We start from the raw sequence: 6,000 nt of genomic DNA, 5'->3' as shown, positions 1-6,000 counted from the left end.
GCCAAAGTATTGGAGTTTCAGCTTCAACATCAGTCCTTCCAATGACCACTCAGGACTGATCTCCTTTAGGACGGACTGGTTGGATCTTCTTGCAGTCAAAGGGACTCTCAAGAGTCTTCTCCAACACCACAGTTCAAAATCATCAATTCTTCGGCGCTCAGCTTTCTTTATAGTCCAACTCTCACATCCATACATGACTACTGGAAAAACCATAGCCTTGACTTGACGGACCTTTGTTGACAAAGTAACGTCTCTGCTTTTTAATATGCTGTCTAGGTTGGTCATAACTTTTCTTCCAAGGAGTAAGTGTCTTTTAATTTCATGGCTGCAGTCACCATCTACAGTGATTTTGGAGCCCCAAAAGATAAAGTCTGCCACTGTTTCCACTGTTTCCCCATCTATTTGAATAATTGTATAATTTGGGGCAAATCATATGATTTCTTTGAGCTTGATCATTTCTGAAATTGAAGATAATACCTTTCCCATACATACTAATTAAAGATTGAGGATTAATGAAAGAGGAAGGATAGAATGAGAGATGTTACTAAAAATGTCTAGTCTACTATCTGGCACATAGTTTGTATTACATAAATATTAACTGATATAATGATAATACTCCAAGAATTTTATATGATTCATGCTTTATAAATTTCATTGACTAAAAATTGTTAAGTAGTTAACATTTCTGAATTCAGTTTTCCTTTTTTAAAGACACTAATTTCACCTTTGTGCAAATTTGCGGTGAAGGGATTATAATAATATTAGTCAAATGTTCACTAGAAACTAGTTACCAATCCCATACAAATCATTGCACTTCATGAATATGGTTTATGAAATATGATAGAATTAAACTACCTCGTATCTTTTATCATTGAAAATCTTGTATTTAAATAAATCGATTCCAATGTTTTCATACATTGGCTGTGAATAACAATTTCTAGCTGTCTTTTGATTACTACATAATTAAACCTATATTTATTTTTGTGAAGTTCTGTCATTAACACTAGCATGGACTTGTGATGATTAATGCTGTTTTCTAAAGCTTTTGTTTCCATTTTGATTTGCATCAGTTAAGGCACATTCCTAAAATACTTATCAACACAATTCTTGACTAAAAAATTAATCATTATTGTAGACAGTTTTCACCATTCTTGATCAAATCAAGAATGCTTTCAAGTCAGTCATTTTTAAAGTATGATTCTGTTGTGTGTGAATAGGGTAGTGTGTGTGTGTGCGTGTGTGTGTGTGTAGCCAAACCTGCTACACAACCTGTAAAATACAAGGATGATGTTACCAATCACATGGGGGTTTCATGGCCTTAGGAATAAGAATGAGTTTTTTTTTTTTAAGTAATAAGTCATGAAAAAGCAATCTTTCATCAAGTATTCAAAACAGGCTGTCAACTTCCATTCAGAGCTGCAAACTGCAAGGAGGAAACTTTCTTTTTCAACTGTGGCATTTCCAGAAGGAAATAAAGAGAAGCAGAGTCATTGCCCCCAGTTCTTTGTACTTCTCTCCTTTTCTTAACCTCTCTCTCCTTCCACTGTTCAGCATAATAGCTTTTATATCCTTAAGGATTTAGTGAGTCACTTTGGATCTTAGTTACAAAAGTATGTGGGCAAAATCCCCTGGAGGCAGAGACCTTTTCGAGGGTAGGAAACCTCAGGAAACTGTTTCTATGGACACAGGACACATAGCTAAGGGCCTGAATCCGGCAGAAAACAGTTACCAGAGCCAGGAAAGAAAAGAAAGTAGGTGCGGTTTGAGGAGGCGGAGGCGTTGCAAGTTTGAAAGCTAACATTTGTATGGAGATAGAAAGCGAAATAAGAAACGCATGCTTTTAAGTCTTAGGCCCGTTTCCTCCCCAGCCGATAACAGAACTTTCTCCCCCCGGGATCTGGCTGGGGAGGGACTGGGCGCGAGGCGTCCCTGTCACGCTGGGTGGCGGAGTTCCCAGGTGAGTGTGGGACATAGGTGGGAGGCAGGCCTAAGGGGCTTCTCCCAGCTTCCTTGAAAGGACTTTTGCCTCTTCTATACTTAATTTTAAGGAGTTTCCTCAATCACAACATCCTTGATATTTTGGTTTGCTATTAAAGGACCACAGGCAGAGGGTATTTGCGAAGGGCTCCCTGATTTCCAGGTACCCCTGAGCCTCTTCGCGCGGCCCTCCTGAGATGGAGGCTCCCGGGGAAGGTGAACTGGAGGACCGGCATGAAGTGTGGGCGGCTCCAGGCATCATAATCAGTGCCTTTCAAACTTCCGAAACAAACAGAACGGTTGTGGACGGGGCTGGTTGGAGTTGATCACTTCAGCAATAATTGTGATGCGATTTCAAATTTGTCAGTAAGTCTTCCTATCGTAATCTCATTGGTTGCTCACAATGACACTCCCCAGAGTTTGTACACATACTTTAAAAACATTTTTGATATTTTTCGTTAGAAGCTTACCATCCAACCTCAAATTGGTGACAGGCAAATTTTAGTAATGTTTGAAAATCGAGTCAATTTTCTCCCCTGCTCTCATAACACAAAGGGGACAAGAAATTAAATAGTATGGATCTATGCACAGAGGCCAGGATTGATCTTTAAATCTTCTAATAATGATTTTTTAAGTTAGTTCTCAAGGTCCGTCTAGTCAAGGCTATGGTTTTTCCAGTGGTAATGTATGGATGTGAGAGTTGGACTATGAAGAAAGCTGAGCGCTGAAGAATTGATGCTTTTGAACTGTGGTGTTGGAGAAGACTCTTGAGAGTCCCTTGGACTGCAAGGAGATCCAACCAGTCCATTCTAAAGGAGATCAGTCCTGGGTGTTCTTTAGAAGGACTGATGCTAAAGCTGAAACTCCAATACTTTGGCCACCTCATGCGAAGAGTTGACTCATTGGAAAAGACTGATGCTGGGAGGGATTGGGGGCAGGAGGAGAAGGAGATGACAGAGGATGAGATGACTGGATGACATCACCGACTCGATGGACGAGTTTGGGTGAGCTCTGGGAGCTGCTGATGGACAGGGAGGCCTGGCGTGCTGCAATTCATGGGGTCACAAAGAGTCGGACACGACTGTGCGACTGAACAGAACTGAAGCTAGTTCTCATGATTTGTGGGCTGTGTTGGTTTGCTAAAGCTGCCACAACTGCAATAGCACATGTCATGATCCATGCACAGGTTGGAAATTTCCAGACATAAAGCAGAATGAGAGGGAAATAAAGTTTATTAGAGTGGGAGATGCTGTTAGAACAGTGGGGCAGCTCAAGGGAGAACCAGTGTTGAATAGGGGTCCTTAGTCCACTTTCTACCCAGGGCACAAGACGTGGGATAGGGATCTTGCAGGTTATTTGCTTACTGGATGAGGAAAGTATACTGGGTGGGGGGAAGAGTAAGGCAAATACCTCCTCCCTATGGGGTAGGTGGGGAGACAGGTTATACTGTTCCATTAATAGTTGCAACAAGAGGGAGGGAAGGACGATAAGGGTCTGGTTTTTCCATTCCTGCATTCCAAGACCCTCCTTGGTTATCTGCTCCTTTATCCTTGGGTCACCACACCACAGACAGTATGACTTGAACAACAGTAATTTATTCCTCACAATTCTGGAGACTAAAAGTTCAAGATCAAGGTGTGTGCAGGATTGGTTTCTTCTTAAGCTTCTGTCCTTGGCTTGCAAACGGAGCCCTTTTCCCTGTGTCTCACCCGATCTCCCCTTTGTGCATATTGTCTGTGTCCTAATCTCCTCTTCCTGCATGCCACCAGGCACAGTGGGTCAAGGCCCACTCTAATGGCCTCATTTCAGCTATTTTAACTTAGTTACATTTTTAAAAATAAAGGCCCTCCCTCCAAAAACAGCCACACTCTGAGATACTTGGGATTAGGATTTCAACACGCAGATTTGAAGGTGACATAATTCAGCCTGTAATATAAGTCAACATTTTAGACTAAAAAAAAAAAAAAAAAAGAATTCTCTTGTGTCTGTACTTGGAATGTGAGGTAAAGAAATTTAGCCAGTTATCTCAAATGGAGCAAAACATAATCACTTAAAACAAGTGCTTTCTAGTGCTCAGTACAGTGTTTGGTGGGGCTTCCCAGGTATCGCTAGTGGTAAAGAACCTGTCTGCCAATGCAAAAAACTTAAGAGGCGTGGGTTCGATCCTCAGGTCAGGAATAGCCCCTGGAGGAGGGCATGGCAACCCACTCCAGTATTATTGCCTGGAGAGTCCCATGGTCAGAGGAGCCTGGCGGGCTACAGACCATGGGGTCACAAAGAGCCAGACACGACTGAAGCAACTTAGCATGCATGCAGTGTTTAGTGGTCTGTGTCAGGTACAAGTATAAGAGGTCTTTTCCTGCAAGGAGTGAACATATGACCTGATGAAGCCAGATAAAGGAGTAAACGTTAATGTGAGCCTCCATTTTCTGGATAGTTGCTCAGTCCAGCTCTTTAGTTTATGAGTTTAAGCCACTTTCAGTTTTCTTTAGATTTTCCTTTGATAGGAGATGTTTGCAACTTGCTGAAGAAGACTTCTTAGCAGAGCCTATAATATTGGCAGCATTGGGCTTTTTGTTTGATTTTTGACTTTTTTCCAGTTCAAAAGTACTGTTAAAATGAATTAATGCTTTTTTAAAAGTAACTTTTTAGTTTGATATTGTTATTTTTAGTAATGACTCAGTCTCTGACTGCTTATAATGTTGGCCTTACAGCCTTGAAATTGTTTGTTGATGTAGCCAAGTCTTTGCAGTGAAGCCAGGGGGTGATTTACTTTGAGAGTGACTGGGAATTTTATTCTGCCCTAGTTGGCAAGTTCTCTATTTCATTAGGTTCTTTTTCAAAAACCTGTCATTACTGAGCCAGTAATTAAGAACATAAATCTCAGTTGCCTTTGAAAATAATTTTACCAAGTTTAGATTTGGCAAGAACCAAATCTTATAATTCACTCAACTTCATATTTCATCCCCAGTAAATCACCTTGAATTAATATCATCCATCACAGATAAACTGGGATTGCTCCCCATAAAATGCTTTATTCAGAGAATAAATAAATGAATAAAATGCTTTATTCATTCAAACTAAATGATAATTTTCAGATCCCAATTAGGTGTAAAATCCTTTTCTGGTGCTGAGATTCAAAGCAGGTAAATCAATTCTTGCTTTAAATGAGATTTAACACAGTGAGGAAGAGATTTGTCAAATGATAAGTCTCTGTAGTACAATGTGCCAAGTTCTATCATGAAGGACAAAATACAATAGCACATAATAAAATGTAACTGTCAGTGGGACAAAGAATGAGAGACTGTCAAGGAGAGTCTTGCAAAAGAGCTTGCCTTTACATTGCTGTGCTGTGTGCTCATTTGTGTCTGATTCTTTATGACTTCATGGACTGTAGCCTGCCAGGCTCCTCTGCCCATGGAATTTTCCAGGCAAGAATACTGGAGCAGGTTGCCATTTCCTACTCCAAGGGATATTCCCGACCCAGGCGTTGAATCCATGTCTCTTGTGTCTTCTGCCTTGGCAAGTGGATTCTTTACCACTGTGCCACCTGGCAAGCCCACCTTTATATTAGGAGTTGAGAAAGGATAGGCTTTTGACTAGAAGACATTAGGAAAGAACATCCCAATGAAATGAAAAGCAGGAATGGGACTTCTCTAGTGGTTCAGAGGCTAAGACTTTGAGCTCCCAGTGCAGGGGGCCTGGGTTCAATCCCTAGTCAAGGAACTATGATCCCACATGTCTGGTTTTCATGTTGCAATGAAGACTGAAGATCCTGTATGCTGCCACTAAGACCCAGCACATGCAAACAAATAAATGTTTTAAAAAGAAAGAAAAAAAAGCAGGAGTGAAGGACATGCTTGGAAAGGTGCAGGATGTGTCCTGGGAAAAGAAATGGTAAAGCATGGAAGAAGATGGGTTATGGGGGAGGTTAAATGGAAGGTGGAGTGAGCCAGATCCTGGACTGTTTTCTTGAACTGTCCTGTATGTCATCTGCAGAGCTTGTGTGTTACTCTGCAGATA

The 6,000-nt window shown here is 41.0% G+C and overlaps 1 protein-coding gene across 2 annotated transcripts in view; it reads left to right on the top strand.

Moving 5' to 3' along the window:
- The first annotated feature begins 1,656 nt into the window (after positions 1 to 1,656).
- Positions 1,657 to 6,000, top strand: part of LOC147375560 (uncharacterized protein C1orf141 homolog) — a 51,288-nt gene continuing 46,944 nt past the window's right edge. The window contains exon 1 of one of the 2 annotated variants that reach the window (XM_086390503.1): positions 1,657 to 1,957. The gene's annotated coding sequence lies outside the window, so the exon portion shown is untranslated. The remainder of the gene's footprint in view (positions 1,958 to 6,000) is intronic. The other variant, XM_086390501.1, reaches the window with a different exon arrangement.

Source organism: Bos grunniens, chromosome 3 (genome assembly GCF_055505025.1).
Source record: "Bos grunniens cultivar Pamir isolate PY7600 chromosome 3, Bosgru_T2T1.0, whole genome shotgun sequence".
Taxonomy (NCBI): Eukaryota; Metazoa; Chordata; class Mammalia; order Artiodactyla; family Bovidae; genus Bos; species Bos grunniens.
This window is presented reverse-complemented; position numbering and strand designations above follow the sequence as displayed.